Source organism: Rhinoderma darwinii, unplaced genomic scaffold, assembly GCF_050947455.1.
Source record: "Rhinoderma darwinii isolate aRhiDar2 unplaced genomic scaffold, aRhiDar2.hap1 Scaffold_718, whole genome shotgun sequence".
Classification (NCBI taxonomy): Eukaryota; Metazoa; Chordata; class Amphibia; order Anura; family Rhinodermatidae; genus Rhinoderma; species Rhinoderma darwinii.
The window spans coordinates 90,717-105,039 of NW_027464279.1; the positions used below are offsets into that span (position 1 = coordinate 90,717).

A 14,323-nucleotide genomic window follows, 5' to 3' on the forward strand; every position below is an offset into this window, starting at 1 on the left:
CACAGTTTGTTATTCTTCTAGGTAACATAGTAACAAATCCAAATTGCTGCTCTCTTTGTAGGCAAGCAAGGCTTTGTTGCAACTGCAATTCTTACTTCTTCTTGAAATGTAGGGACGACAGTACATTCCATCACATCCATCTAGTGTACACAGGTAGGTCCATTGTGGCGGGCAGGCGAGCGGGCGGGCTGCTTTATTGGCTGTTTGCTGTTCCCCTACTCCACTATTTGACTGTTGTGCTGCATCAATCAATCAATCAATCAATCAATCAATCAATCAATCAATCAATCAATCAATCAATCAATCAGTGGCTGGCTCAGGTGCAGCTCTTTAACTTACCTAAAAGGGAGGGCGGAGAGAAGACAAGGAAGGTGAATGAGGTGTTCCAATGTGAAATGCCGGAAACACAGAAACACAGACGACACACAACAAGAGGTGGCAATCTATTCATTAATTGCATTTAATCAATGAGCTCATTATCACTCATGCATTGTCCAACAGGTGTTGAAATAATGGGATTAAAAGGGGAGATCCCTTCAGAAAGACAGAAACAATAGCAAAGACAAAAAACACTTTTGGAATCTGCTTTTAGTCAACACATAAGGAAAGGGTGCACCGGTCCTGGAAATACTGCAATACCAGGTCAATGCGTGGAGTGGACAGAGCAAGCTCTATTTCCATCTCCCTGTTCTAAAAATCCATTTAATATATGGTCCCCAGATAGGGGACGTATCAGATATTAAACTGATAAGAACAGATACTACACTTGATCTTAGCCAAAAGGCCGAGAAGCGATAACCCGAACGGGCCGCGCGTTGCCCGAGCCTGCCCGATACTGCTGTTCAGCCCTTGCAGCGATTCAGCCTACTTCTAGGCAATTCCATGGGGCCCTGCAGGCTCACACACTCACAGCTACACGGGAGGTGAATAAAGGCCGGAGAGGAAGCCAGACAGGATTTGCTTCTTTTGCTTGCACCACAATGCAGTGCTGAAAGAGGAGGAATCTACATAAAAACGCCTTCCTGGCAACGCCCAAATGCCCTGCTGCCATGCAGATAAACACGGGCAGCTGCAGCAAGTGCATGCCCACAGCCACCCCTTGTTCCTTCACACCTTGTATCAGCTGTAATCCAGTCCAGTCCAGTGCTGCCTGCTGAGCAGCACTGACCAACACTGCCTGGGCCCAGGCTTTTATCTCTGAGGCCCCATTATGATGTCAGAAAGCTGGCTCTGGAATCCTGAGGGCTCCACTATGACACGTGCAAAGTTCCGTCTGAACTTTATATAAGACGGTGAGGCTCAGTCAGTCACTCAGTGTTGCCTGAGAGGGCAACACTGCAACAGCCGGCCGCCAGGCTGTCTTTTTTTTGCACAGCTAGTTGCCTCCAGGAGGCCACAAGAGGGAGACAAGGGACTGCAAAATGGAAAATAGGCATCCACCAACTTTACAGACAACTTCTCCTTGCTCCTACAACCTCCATCCTTGCACAGTTTGTTATTCTTCTAGGTAACATAGTAACAAATCCAAATTGCTGCTCTCTTTGTAGGCAAGCAAGGCTTTGTTGCAACTGCAATTCTTACTTCTTCTTGAAATGTAGGGACGACAGTACATTCCATCACATCCATCTAGTGTACACAGGTAGGTCCATTGTGGCGGGCAGGCGAGCGGGCGGGCTGCTTTATTGGCTGTTTGCTGTTCCCCTACTCCACTCCACTATTTGACTGTTGTGCTGCATCAATCAATCAATCAATCAATCAATCAATCAATCAATCAGTGGCTGGCTCAGGTGCAGCTCTTTAACTTACCTAAAAGGGAGGGCGGAGAGAAGACAAGGAAGGTGAATGAGGTGTTCCAATGTGAAATGCCGGAAACACAGAAACACAGACGACACACAACAAGAGGTGGCAATCTATTCATTAATTGCATTTAATCAATGAGCTCATTATCACTCATGCATTGTCCAACAGGTGTTGAAATAATGGGATTAAAAGGGGAGATCCCTTCAGAAAGACAGAAACAATAGCAAAGACAAAAAACACTTTTGGAATCTGCTTTTAGTCAACACATAAGGAAAGGGTGCACCGGTCCTGGAAATACTGCAATACCAGGTCAATGCGTGGAGTGGACAGAGCAAGCTCTATTTCCATCTCCCTGTTCTAAAAATCCATTTAATATATGGTCCCCAGATAGGGGACGTATCAGATATTAAACTGATAAGAACAGATACTACACTTGATCTTAGCCAAAAGGCCGAGAAGCGATAACCCGAACGGGCCGCGCGTTGCCCGAGCCTGCCCGATACTGCTGTTCAGCCCTTGCAGCGATTCAGCCTACTTCTAGGCAATTCCATGGGGCCCTGCAGGCTCACACACTCACAGCTACACGGGAGGTGAATAAAGGCCGGAGAGGAAGCCAGACAGGATTTGCTTCTTTTGCTTGCACCACAATGCAGTGCTGAAAGAGGAGGAATCTACATAAAAACGCCTTCCTGGCAACGCCCAAATGCCCTGCTGCCATGCAGATAAACACTGGCAGCGGCAGCAAGTGCATGCCCACAGCCACCCCTTGTTCCTTCACACCTTGTATCAGCTGTAATCCAGTCCAGTCCAGTGCTGCCTGCTGAGCAGCACTGACCAACACTGCCTGGGCCCAGGCTTTTATCTCTGAGGCCCCATTATGATGTCAGAAAGCTGGCTCTGGAATCCTGAGGGCTCCACTATGAGACGTGCAAAGTTCCGTCTGAACTTTATATAAGACGGTGAGGCTCAGTCAGTCACTCAGTGTTGCCTGAGAGGGCAACACTGCAACAGCCGGCCGCCAGGCTGTCTTTTTTTTGCACAGCTAGTTGCCTCCAGGAGGCCACAAGAGGGAGACAAGGGACTGCAAAATGGAAAATAGGCATCCACCAACTTTACAGACAACTTCTCCTTGCTCCTACAACCTCCATCCTTGCACAGTTTGTTATTCTTCTAGGTAACATAGTAACAAATCCAAATTGCTGCTCTCTTTGTAGGCAAGCAAGGCTTTGTTGCAACTGCAATTCTTACTTCTTCTTGAAATGTAGGGACGACAGTACATTCCATCACATCCATCTAGTGTACACAGGTAGGTCCATTGTGGCGGGCAGGCGAGCGGGCGGGCTGCTTTATTGGCTGTTTGCTGTTCCCCTACTCCACTCCACTATTTGACTGTTGTGCTGCATCAATCAATCAATCAATCAATCAATCAATCAATCAATCAATCAATCAATCAATCAATCAATCAGTGGCTGGCTCAGGTGCAGCTCTTTAACTTACCTAAAAGGGAGGGCGGAGAGAAGACAAGGAAGGTGAATGAGGTGTTCCAATGTGAAATGCCGGAAACACAGAAACACAGACGACACACAACAAGAGGTGGCAATCTATTCATTAATTGCATTTAATCAATGAGCTCATTATCACTCATGCATTGTCCAACAGGTGTTGAAATAATGGGATTAAAAGGGGAGATCCCTTCAGAAAGACAGAAACAATAGCAAAGACAAAAAACACTTTTGGAATCTGCTTTTAGTCAACACATAAGGAAAGGGTGCACCGGTCCTGGAAATACTGCAATACCAGGTCAATGCGTGGAGTGGACAGAGCAAGCTCTATTTCCATCTCCCTGTTCTAAAAATCCATTTAATATATGGTCCCCAGATAGGGGACGTATCAGATATTAAACTGATAAGAACAGATACTACACTTGATCTTAGCCAAAAGGCCGAGAAGCGATAACCCGAACGGGCCGCGCGTTGCCCGAGCCTGCCCGATACTGCTGTTCAGCCCTTGCAGCGATTCAGCCTACTTCTAGGCAATTCCATGGGGCCCTGCAGGCTCACACACTCACAGCTACACGGGAGGTGAATAAAGGCCAGAGAGGAAGCCAGACAGGATTTGCTTCTTTTGCTTGCACCACAATGCAGTGCTGAAAGAGGAGGAATCTACATAAAAACGCCTTCCTGGCAACGCCCAAATGCCCTGCTGCCATGCAGATAAACACTGGCAGCGGCAGCAAGTGCATGCCCACAGCCACCCCTTGTTCCTTCACACCTTGTATCAGCTGTAATCCAGTCCAGTCCAGTGCTGCCTGCTGAGCAGCACTGACCAACACTGCCTGGGCCCAGGCTTTTATCTCTGAGGCCCCATTATGATGTCAGAAAGCTGGCTCTGGAATCCTGAGGGCTCCACTATGACACGTGCAAAGTTCCGTCTGAACTTTATATAAGACGGTGAGGCTCAGTCAGTCACTCAGTGTTGCCTGAGAGGGCAACACTGCAACAGCCGGCCGCCAGGCTGTCTTTTTTTTGCACAGCTAGTTGCCTCCAGGAGGCCACAAGAGGGAGACAAGGGACTGCAAAATGGAAAATAGGCATCCACCAACTTTACAGACAACTTCTCCTTGCTCCTACAACCTCCATCCTTGCACAGTTTGTTATTCTTCTAGGTAACATAGTAACAAATCCAAATTGCTGCTCTCTTTGTAGGCAAGCAAGGCTTTGTTGCAACTGCAATTCTTACTTCTTCTTGAAATGTAGGGACGACAGTACATTCCATCACATCCATCTAGTGTACACAGGTAGGTCCATTGTGGCGGGCAGGCGAGCGGGCGGGCTGCTTTATTGGCTGTTTGCTGTTCCCCTACTCCACTCCACTATTTGACTGTTGTGCTGCATCAATCAATCAATCAATCAATCAATCAATCAATCAATCAATCAATCAATCAATCAATCAATCAATCAATCAATCAGTGGCTGGCTCAGGTGCAGCTCTTTAACTTACCTAAAAGGGAGGGCGGAGAGAAGACAAGGAAGGTGAATGAGGTGTTCCAATGTGAAATGCCGGAAACACAGAAACACAGACGACACACAACAAGAGGTGGCAATCTATTCATTAATTGCATTTAATCAATGAGCTCATTATCACTCATGCATTGTCCAACAGGTGTTGAAATAATGGGATTAAAAGGGGAGATCCCTTCAGAAAGACAGAAACAATAGCAAAGACAAAAAACACTTTTGGAATCTGCTTTTAGTCAACACATAAGGAAAGGGTGCACCGGTCCTGGAAATACTGCAATACCAGGTCAATGCGTGGAGTGGACAGAGCAAGCTCTATTTCCATCTCCCTGTTCTAAAAATCCATTTAATATATGGTCCCCAGATAGGGGACGTATCAGATATTAAACTGATAAGAACAGATACTACACTTGATCTTAGCCAAAAGGCCGAGAAGCGATAACCCGAACGGGCCGCGCGTTGCCCGAGCCTGCCCGATACTGCTGTTCAGCCCTTGCAGCGATTCAGCCTACTTCTAGGCAATTCCATGGGGCCCTGCAGGCTCACACACTCACAGCTACACGGGAGGTGAATAAAGGCCGGAGAGGAAGCCAGACAGGATTTGCTTCTTTTGCTTGCACCACAATGCAGTGCTGAAAGAGGAGGAATCTACATAAAAACGCCTTCCTGGCAACGCCCAAATGCCCTGCTGCCATGCAGATAAACACTGGCAGCGGCAGCAAGTGCATGCCCACAGCCACCCCTTGTTCCTTCACACCTTGTATCAGCTGTAATCCAGTCCAGTCCAGTGCTGCCTGCTGAGCAGCACTGACCAACACTGCCTGGGCCCAGGCTTTTATCTCTGAGGCCCCATTATGATGTCAGAAAGCTGGCTCTGGAATCCTGAGGGCTCCACTATGAGACGTGCAAAGTTCCGTCTGAACTTTATATAAGACGGTGAGGCTCAGTCAGTCACTCAGTGTTGCCTGAGAGGGCAACACTGCAACAGCCGGCCGCCAGGCTGTCTTTTTTTTGCACAGCTAGTTGCCTCCAGGAGGCCACAAGAGGGAGACAAGGGACTGCAAAATGGAAAATAGGCATCCACCAACTTTACAGACAACTTCTCCTTGCTCCTACAACCTCCATCCTTGCACAGTTTGTTATTCTTCTAGGTAACATAGTAACAAATCCAAATTGCTGCTCTCTTTGTAGGCAAGCAAGGCTTTGTTGCAACTGCAATTCTTACTTCTTCTTGAAATGTAGGGACGACAGTACATTCCATCACATCCATCTAGTGTACACAGGTAGGTCCATTGTGGCGGGCAGGCGAGCGGGCGGGCTGCTTTATTGGCTGTTTGCTGTTCCCCTACTCCACTCCACTATTTGACTGTTGTGCTGCATCAATCAATCAATCAATCAATCAATCAATCAATCAATCAATCAGTGGCTGGCTCAGGTGCAGCTCTTTAACTTACCTAAAAGGGAGGGCGGAGAGAAGACAAGGAAGGTGAATGAGGTGTTCCAATGTGAAATGCCGGAAACACAGAAACACAGACGACACACAACAAGAGGTGGCAATCTATTCATTAATTGCATTTAATCAATGAGCTCATTATCACTCATGCATTGTCCAACAGGTGTTGAAATAATGGGATTAAAAGGGGAGATCCCTTCAGAAAGACAGAAACAATAGCAAAGACAAAAAACACTTTTGGAATCTGCTTTTAGTCAACACATAAGGAAAGGGTGCACCGGTCCTGGAAATACTGCAATACCAGGTCAATGCGTGGAGTGGACAGAGCAAGCTCTATTTCCATCTCCCTGTTCTAAAAATCCATTTAATATATGGTCCCCAGATAGGGGACGTATCAGATATTAAACTGATAAGAACAGATACTACACTTGATCTTAGCCAAAAGGCCGAGAAGCGATAACCCGAACGGGCCGCGCGTTGCCCGAGCCTGCCCGATACTGCTGTTCAGCCCTTGCAGCGATTCAGCCTACTTCTAGGCAATTCCATGGGGCCCTGCAGGCTCACACACTCACAGCTACACGGGAGGTGAATAAAGGCCAGAGAGGAAGCCAGACAGGATTTGCTTCTTTTGCTTGCACCACAATGCAGTGCTGAAAGAGGAGGAATCTACATAAAAACGCCTTCCTGGCAACGCCCAAATGCCCTGCTGCCATGCAGATAAACACTGGCAGCGGCAGCAAGTGCATGCCCACAGCCACCCCTTGTTCCTTCACACCTTGTATCAGCTGTAATCCAGTCCAGTCCAGTGCTGCCTGCTGAGCAGCACTGACCAACACTGCCTGGGCCCAGGCTTTTATCTCTGAGGCCCCATTATGATGTCAGAAAGCTGGCTCTGGAATCCTGAGGGCTCCACTATGACACGTGCAAAGTTCCGTCTGAACTTTATATAAGACGGTGAGGCTCAGTCAGTCACTCAGTGTTGCCTGAGAGGGCAACACTGCAACAGCCGGCCGCCAGGCTGTCTTTTTTTTGCACAGCTAGTTGCCTCCAGGAGGCCACAAGAGGGAGACAAGGGACTGCAAAATGGAAAATAGGCATCCACCAACTTTACAGACAACTTCTCCTTGCTCCTACAACCTCCATCCTTGCACAGTTTGTTATTCTTCTAGGTAACATAGTAACAAATCCAAATTGCTGCTCTCTTTGTAGGCAAGCAAGGCTTTGTTGCAACTGCAATTCTTACTTCTTCTTGAAATGTAGGGACGACAGTACATTCCATCACATCCATCTAGTGTACACAGGTAGGTCCATTGTGGCGGGCAGGCGAGCGGGCGGGCTGCTTTATTGGCTGTTTGCTGTTCCCCTACTCCACTCCACTATTTGACTGTTGTGCTGCATCAATCAATCAATCAATCAATCAATCAATCAATCAATCAATCAATCAATCAATCAATCAATCAGTGGCTGGCTCAGGTGCAGCTCTTTAACTTACCTAAAAGGGAGGGCGGAGAGAAGACAAGGAAGGTGAATGAGGTGTTCCAATGTGAAATGCCGGAAACACAGAAACACAGACGACACACAACAAGAGGTGGCAATCTATTCATTAATTGCATTTAATCAATGAGCTCATTATCACTCATGCATTGTCCAACAGGTGTTGAAATAATGGGATTAAAAGGGGAGATCCCTTCAGAAAGACAGAAACAATAGCAAAGACAAAAAACACTTTTGGAATCTGCTTTTAGTCAACACATAAGGAAAGGGTGCACCGGTCCTGGAAATACTGCAATACCAGGTCAATGCGTGGAGTGGACAGAGCAAGCTCTATTTCCATCTCCCTGTTCTAAAAATCCATTTAATATATGGTCCCCAGATAGGGGACGTATCAGATATTAAACTGATAAGAACAGATACTACACTTGATCTTAGCCAAAAGGCCGAGAAGCGATAACCCGAACGGGCCGCGCGTTGCCCGAGCCTGCCCGATACTGCTGTTCAGCCCTTGCAGCGATTCAGCCTACTTCTAGGCAATTCCATGGGGCCCTGCAGGCTCACACACTCACAGCTACACGGGAGGTGAATAAAGGCCGGAGAGGAAGCCAGACAGGATTTGCTTCTTTTGCTTGCACCACAATGCAGTGCTGAAAGAGGAGGAATCTACATAAAAACGCCTTCCTGGCAACGCCCAAATGCCCTGCTGCCATGCAGATAAACACTGGCAGCGGCAGCAAGTGCATGCCCACAGCCACCCCTTGTTCCTTCACACCTTGTATCAGCTGTAATCCAGTCCAGTCCAGTGCTGCCTGCTGAGCAGCACTGACCAACACTGCCTGGGCCCAGGCTTTTATCTCTGAGGCCCCATTATGATGTCAGAAAGCTGGCTCTGGAATCCTGAGGGCTCCACTATGACACGTGCAAAGTTCCGTCTGAACTTTATATAAGACGGTGAGGCTCAGTCAGTCACTCAGTGTTGCCTGAGAGGGCAACACTGCAACAGCCGGCCGCCAGGCTGTCTTTTTTTTGCACAGCTAGTTGCCTCCAGGAGGCCACAAGAGGGAGACAAGGGACTGCAAAATGGAAAATAGGCATCCACCAACTTTACAGACAACTTCTCCTTGCTCCTACAACCTCCATCCTTGCACAGTTTGTTATTCTTCTAGGTAACATAGTAACAAATCCAAATTGCTGCTCTCTTTGTAGGCAAGCAAGGCTTTGTTGCAACTGCAATTCTTACTTCTTCTTGAAATGTAGGGACGACAGTACATTCCATCACATCCATCTAGTGTACACAGGTAGGTCCATTGTGGCGGGCAGGCGAGCGGGCGGGCTGCTTTATTGGCTGTTTGCTGTTCCCCTACTCCACTCCACTATTTGACTGTTGTGCTGCATCAATCAATCAATCAATCAATCAATCAATCAATCAATCAATCAATCAATCAATCAATCAATCAATCAGTGGCTGGCTCAGGTGCAGCTCTTTAACTTACCTAAAAGGGAGGGCGGAGAGAAGACAAGGAAGGTGAATGAGGTGTTCCAATGTGAAATGCCGGAAACACAGAAACACAGACGACACACAACAAGAGGTGGCAATCTATTCATTAATTGCATTTAATCAATGAGCTCATTATCACTCATGCATTGTCCAACAGGTGTTGAAATAATGGGATTAAAAGGGGAGATCCCTTCAGAAAGACAGAAACAATAGCAAAGACAAAAAACACTTTTGGAATCTGCTTTTAGTCAACACATAAGGAAAGGGTGCACCGGTCCTGGAAATACTGCAATACCAGGTCAATGCGTGGAGTGGACAGAGCAAGCTCTATTTCCATCTCCCTGTTCTAAAAATCCATTTAATATATGGTCCCCAGATAGGGGACGTATCAGATATTAAACTGATAAGAACAGATACTACACTTGATCTTAGCCAAAAGGCCGAGAAGCGATAACCCGAACGGGCCGCGCGTTGCCCGAGCCTGCCCGATACTGCTGTTCAGCCCTTGCAGCGATTCAGCCTACTTCTAGGCAATTCCATGGGGCCCTGCAGGCTCACACACTCACAGCTACACGGGAGGTGAATAAAGGCCGGAGAGGAAGCCAGACAGGATTTGCTTCTTTTGCTTGCACCACAATGCAGTGCTGAAAGAGGAGGAATCTACATAAAAACGCCTTCCTGGCAACGCCCAAATGCCCTGCTGCCATGCAGATAAACACTGGCAGCGGCAGCAAGTGCATGCCCACAGCCACCCCTTGTTCCTTCACACCTTGTATCAGCTGTAATCCAGTCCAGTCCAGTGCTGCCTGCTGAGCAGCACTGACCAACACTGCCTGGGCCCAGGCTTTTATCTCTGAGGCCCCATTATGATGTCAGAAAGCTGGCTCTGGAATCCTGAGGGCTCCACTATGACACGTGCAAAGTTCCGTCTGAACTTTATATAAGACGGTGAGGCTCAGTCAGTCACTCAGTGTTGCCTGAGAGGGCAACACTGCAACAGCCGGCCGCCAGGCTGTCTTTTTTTTGCACAGCTAGTTGCCTCCAGGAGGCCACAAGAGGGAGACAAGGGACTGCAAAATGGAAAATAGGCATCCACCAACTTTACAGACAACTTCTCCTTGCTCCTACAACCTCCATCCTTGCACAGTTTGTTATTCTTCTAGGTAACATAGTAACAAATCCAAATTGCTGCTCTCTTTGTAGGCAAGCAAGGCTTTGTTGCAACTGCAATTCTTACTTCTTCTTGAAATGTAGGGACGACAGTACATTCCATCACATCCATCTAGTGTACACAGGTAGGTCCATTGTGGCGGGCAGGCGAGCGGGCGGGCTGCTTTATTGGCTGTTTGCTGTTCCCCTACTCCACTCCACTATTTGACTGTTGTGCTGCATCAATCAATCAATCAATCAATCAATCAATCAATCAATCAATCAATCAATCAGTGGCTGGCTCAGGTGCAGCTCTTTAACTTACCTAAAAGGGAGGGCGGAGAGAAGACAAGGAAGGTGAATGAGGTGTTCCAATGTGAAATGCCGGAAACACAGAAACACAGACGACACACAACAAGAGGTGGCAATCTATTCATTAATTGCATTTAATCAATGAGCTCATTATCACTCATGCATTGTCCAACAGGTGTTGAAATAATGGGATTAAAAGGGGAGATCCCTTCAGAAAGACAGAAACAATAGCAAAGACAAAAAACACTTTTGGAATCTGCTTTTAGTCAACACATAAGGAAAGGGTGCACCGGTCCTGGAAATACTGCAATACCAGGTCAATGCGTGGAGTGGACAGAGCAAGCTCTATTTCCATCTCCCTGTTCTAAAAATCCATTTAATATATGGTCCCCAGATAGGGGACGTATCAGATATTAAACTGATAAGAACAGATACTACACTTGATCTTAGCCAAAAGGCCGAGAAGCGATAACCCGAACGGGCCGCGCGTTGCCCGAGCCTGCCCGATACTGCTGTTCAGCCCTTGCAGTGATTCAGCCTACTTCTAGGCAATTCCATGGGGCCCTGCAGGCTCACACACTCACAGCTACACGGGAGGTGAATAAAGGCCGGAGAGGAAGCCAGACAGGATTTGCTTCTTTTGCTTGCACCACAATGCAGTGCTGAAAGAGGAGGAATCTACATAAAAACGCCTTCCTGGCAACGCCCAAATGCCCTGCTGCCATGCAGATAAACACTGGCAGCGGCAGCAAGTGCATGCCCACAGCCACCCCTTGTTCCTTCACACCTTGTATCAGCTGTAATCCAGTCCAGTCCAGTGCTGCCTGCTGAGCAGCACTGACCAACACTGCCTGGGCCCAGGCTTTTATCTCTGAGGCCCCATTATGATGTCAGAAAGCTGGCTCTGGAATCCTGAGGGCTCCACTATGACACGTGCAAAGTTCCGTCTGAACTTTATATAAGACGGTGAGGCTCAGTCAGTCACTCAGTGTTGCCTGAGAGGGCAACACTGCAACAGCCGGCCGCCAGGCTGTCTTTTTTTTGCACAGCTAGTTGCCTCCAGGAGGCCACAAGAGGGAGACAAGGGACTGCAAAATGGAAAATAGGCATCCACCAACTTTACAGACAACTTCTCCTTGCTCCTACAACCTCCATCCTTGCACAGTTTGTTATTCTTCTAGGTAACATAGTAACAAATCCAAATTGCTGCTCTCTTTGTAGGCAAGCAAGGCTTTGTTGCAACTGCAATTCTTACTTCTTCTTGAAATGTAGGGACGACAGTACATTCCATCACATCCATCTAGTGTACACAGGTAGGTCCATTGTGGCGGGCAGGCGAGCGGGCGGGCTGCTTTATTGGCTGTTTGCTGTTCCCCTACTCCACTCCACTATTTGACTGTTGTGCTGCATCAATCAATCAATCAATCAATCAATCAATCAATCAAGTGGCTGGCTCAGGTGCAGCTCTTTAACTTACCTAAAAGGGAGGGCGGAGAGAAGACAAGGAAGGTGAATGAGGTGTTCCAATGTGAAATGCCGGAAACACAGAAACACAGACGACACACAACAAGAGGTGGCAATCTATTCATTAATTGCATTTAATCAATGAGCTCATTATCACTCATGCATTGTCCAACAGGTGTTGAAATAATGGGATTAAAAGGGGAGATCCCTTCAGAAAGACAGAAACAATAGCAAAGACAAAAAACACTTTTGGAATCTGCTTTTAGTCAACACATAAGGAAAGGGTGCACCGGTCCTGGAAATACTGCAATACCAGGTCAATGCGTGGAGTGGACAGAGCAAGCTCTATTTCCATCTCCCTGTTCTAAAAATCCATTTAATATATGGTCCCCAGATAGGGGACGTATCAGATATTAAACTGATAAGAACAGATACTACACTTGATCTTAGCCAAAAGGCCGAGAAGCGATAACCCGAACGGGCCGCGCGTTGCCCGAGCCTGCCCGATACTGCTGTTCAGCCCTTGCAGCGATTCAGCCTACTTCTAGGCAATTCCATGGGGCCCTGCAGGCTCACACACTCACAGCTACACGGGAGGTGAATAAAGGCCGGAGAGGAAGCCAGACAGGATTTGCTTCTTTTGCTTGCACCACAATGCAGTGCTGAAAGAGGAGGAATCTACATAAAAACGCCTTCCTGGCAACGCCCAAATGCCCTGCTGCCATGCAGATAAACACTGGCAGCGGCAGCAAGTGCATGCCCACAGCCACCCCTTGTTCCTTCACACCTTGTATCAGCTGTAATCCAGTCCAGTCCAGTGCTGCCTGCTGAGCAGCACTGACCAACACTGCCTGGGCCCAGGCTTTTATCTCTGAGGCCCCATTATGATGTCAGAAAGCTGGCTCTGGAATCCTGAGGGCTCCACTATGACACGTGCAAAGTTCCGTCTGAACTTTATATAAGACGGTGAGGCTCAGTCAGTCACTCAGTGTTGCCTGAGAGGGCAACACTGCAACAGCCGGCCGCCAGGCTGTCTTTTTTTTGCACAGCTAGTTGCCTCCAGGAGGCCACAAGAGGGAGACAAGGGACTGCAAAATGGAAAATAGGCATCCACCAACTTTACAGACAACTTCTCCTTGCTCCTACAACCTCCATCCTTGCACAGTTTGTTATTCTTCTAGGTAACATAGTAACAAATCCAAATTGCTGCTCTCTTTGTAGGCAAGCAAGGCTTTGTTGCAACTGCAATTCTTACTTCTTCTTGAAATGTAGGGACGACAGTACATTCCATCACATCCATCTAGTGTACACAGGTAGGTCCATTGTGGCGGGCAGGCGAGCGGGCGGGCTGCTTTATTGGCTGTTTGCTGTTCCCCTACTCCACTCCACTATTTGACTGTTGTGCTGCATCAATCAATCAATCAATCAATCAATCAATCAATCAATCAATCAGTGGCTGGCTCAGGTGCAGCTCTTTAACTTACCTAAAAGGGAGGGCGGAGAGAAGACAAGGAAGGTGAATGAGGTGTTCCAATGTGAAATGCCGGAAACACAGAAACACAGACGACACACAACAAGAGGTGGCAATCTATTCATTAATTCACAGACGACACACAACAAGAGGTGGCAATCTATTCATTAATTGCATTTAATCAATGAGCTCATTATCACTCATGCATTGTCCAACAGGTGTTGAAATAATGGGATTAAAAGGGGAGATCCCTTCAGAAAGACAGAAACAATAGCAAAGACAAAAAACACTTTTGGAATCTGCTTTTAGTCAACACATAAGGAAAGGGTGCACCGGTCCTGGAAATACTGCAATACCAGGTCAATGCGTGGAGTGGACAGAGCAAGCTCTATTTCCATCTCCCTGTTCTAAAAATCAATTTAATATATGGTCCCCAGATAGGGGACGTATCAGATATTAAACTGATAAGAACAGATACTACACTTGATCTTAGCCAAAAGGCCGAGAAGCGATAACCCGAACGGGCCGCGCGTTGCCCGAGCCTGCCCGATACTGCTGTTCAGCCCTTGCAGCGATTCAGCCTACTTCTAGGCAATTCCATGGGGCCCTGCAGGCTCACACACTCACAGCTACACGGGAGGTGAATAAAGGCCGGAGAGGAAGCC

At 47.5% G+C, this 14,323-nt stretch overlaps 10 non-coding genes across 10 annotated transcripts; all 10 read right to left on the reverse strand.

Annotated features, from left to right (window-relative positions):
- Positions 1–605: 605 nt before the first annotated feature.
- LOC142729293 (U2 spliceosomal RNA) lies at positions 606–796 on the reverse strand. Its single transcript, XR_012878120.1, has one exon. It is a non-coding gene; the product is annotated as a U2 spliceosomal RNA (small nuclear RNA).
- A 1,276-nt stretch (positions 797–2,072) lies between these two features.
- Positions 2,073–2,263, reverse strand: LOC142729294 (U2 spliceosomal RNA). The gene has a single exon (XR_012878121.1). It is a non-coding gene; the product is annotated as a U2 spliceosomal RNA (small nuclear RNA).
- A 1,300-nt stretch (positions 2,264–3,563) lies between these two features.
- Positions 3,564–3,754, reverse strand: LOC142729295 (U2 spliceosomal RNA). The gene has a single exon (XR_012878122.1). It is a non-coding gene; the product is annotated as a U2 spliceosomal RNA (small nuclear RNA).
- Positions 3,755–5,066: 1,312 nt separating this feature from the next.
- LOC142729296 (U2 spliceosomal RNA) lies at positions 5,067–5,257 on the reverse strand. The gene has a single exon (XR_012878123.1). It is a non-coding gene; the product is annotated as a U2 spliceosomal RNA (small nuclear RNA).
- A 1,280-nt stretch (positions 5,258–6,537) lies between these two features.
- LOC142729297 (U2 spliceosomal RNA) lies at positions 6,538–6,728 on the reverse strand. Its single transcript, XR_012878124.1, has one exon. It is a non-coding gene; the product is annotated as a U2 spliceosomal RNA (small nuclear RNA).
- A 1,300-nt stretch (positions 6,729–8,028) lies between these two features.
- LOC142729298 (U2 spliceosomal RNA) lies at positions 8,029–8,219 on the reverse strand. Its single transcript, XR_012878125.1, has one exon. It is a non-coding gene; the product is annotated as a U2 spliceosomal RNA (small nuclear RNA).
- A 1,304-nt stretch (positions 8,220–9,523) lies between these two features.
- Positions 9,524–9,714, reverse strand: LOC142729300 (U2 spliceosomal RNA). Its single transcript, XR_012878126.1, has one exon. It is a non-coding gene; the product is annotated as a U2 spliceosomal RNA (small nuclear RNA).
- Positions 9,715–11,002: 1,288 nt separating this feature from the next.
- LOC142729302 (U2 spliceosomal RNA) lies at positions 11,003–11,193 on the reverse strand. The gene has a single exon (XR_012878128.1). It is a non-coding gene; the product is annotated as a U2 spliceosomal RNA (small nuclear RNA).
- Positions 11,194–12,466: 1,273 nt separating this feature from the next.
- Positions 12,467–12,657, reverse strand: LOC142729303 (U2 spliceosomal RNA). The gene has a single exon (XR_012878129.1). It is a non-coding gene; the product is annotated as a U2 spliceosomal RNA (small nuclear RNA).
- A 1,323-nt stretch (positions 12,658–13,980) lies between these two features.
- On the reverse strand, positions 13,981–14,171 carry LOC142729404 (U2 spliceosomal RNA). Its single transcript, XR_012878221.1, has one exon. It is a non-coding gene; the product is annotated as a U2 spliceosomal RNA (small nuclear RNA).
- Positions 14,172–14,323: the final 152 nt, after the last annotated feature.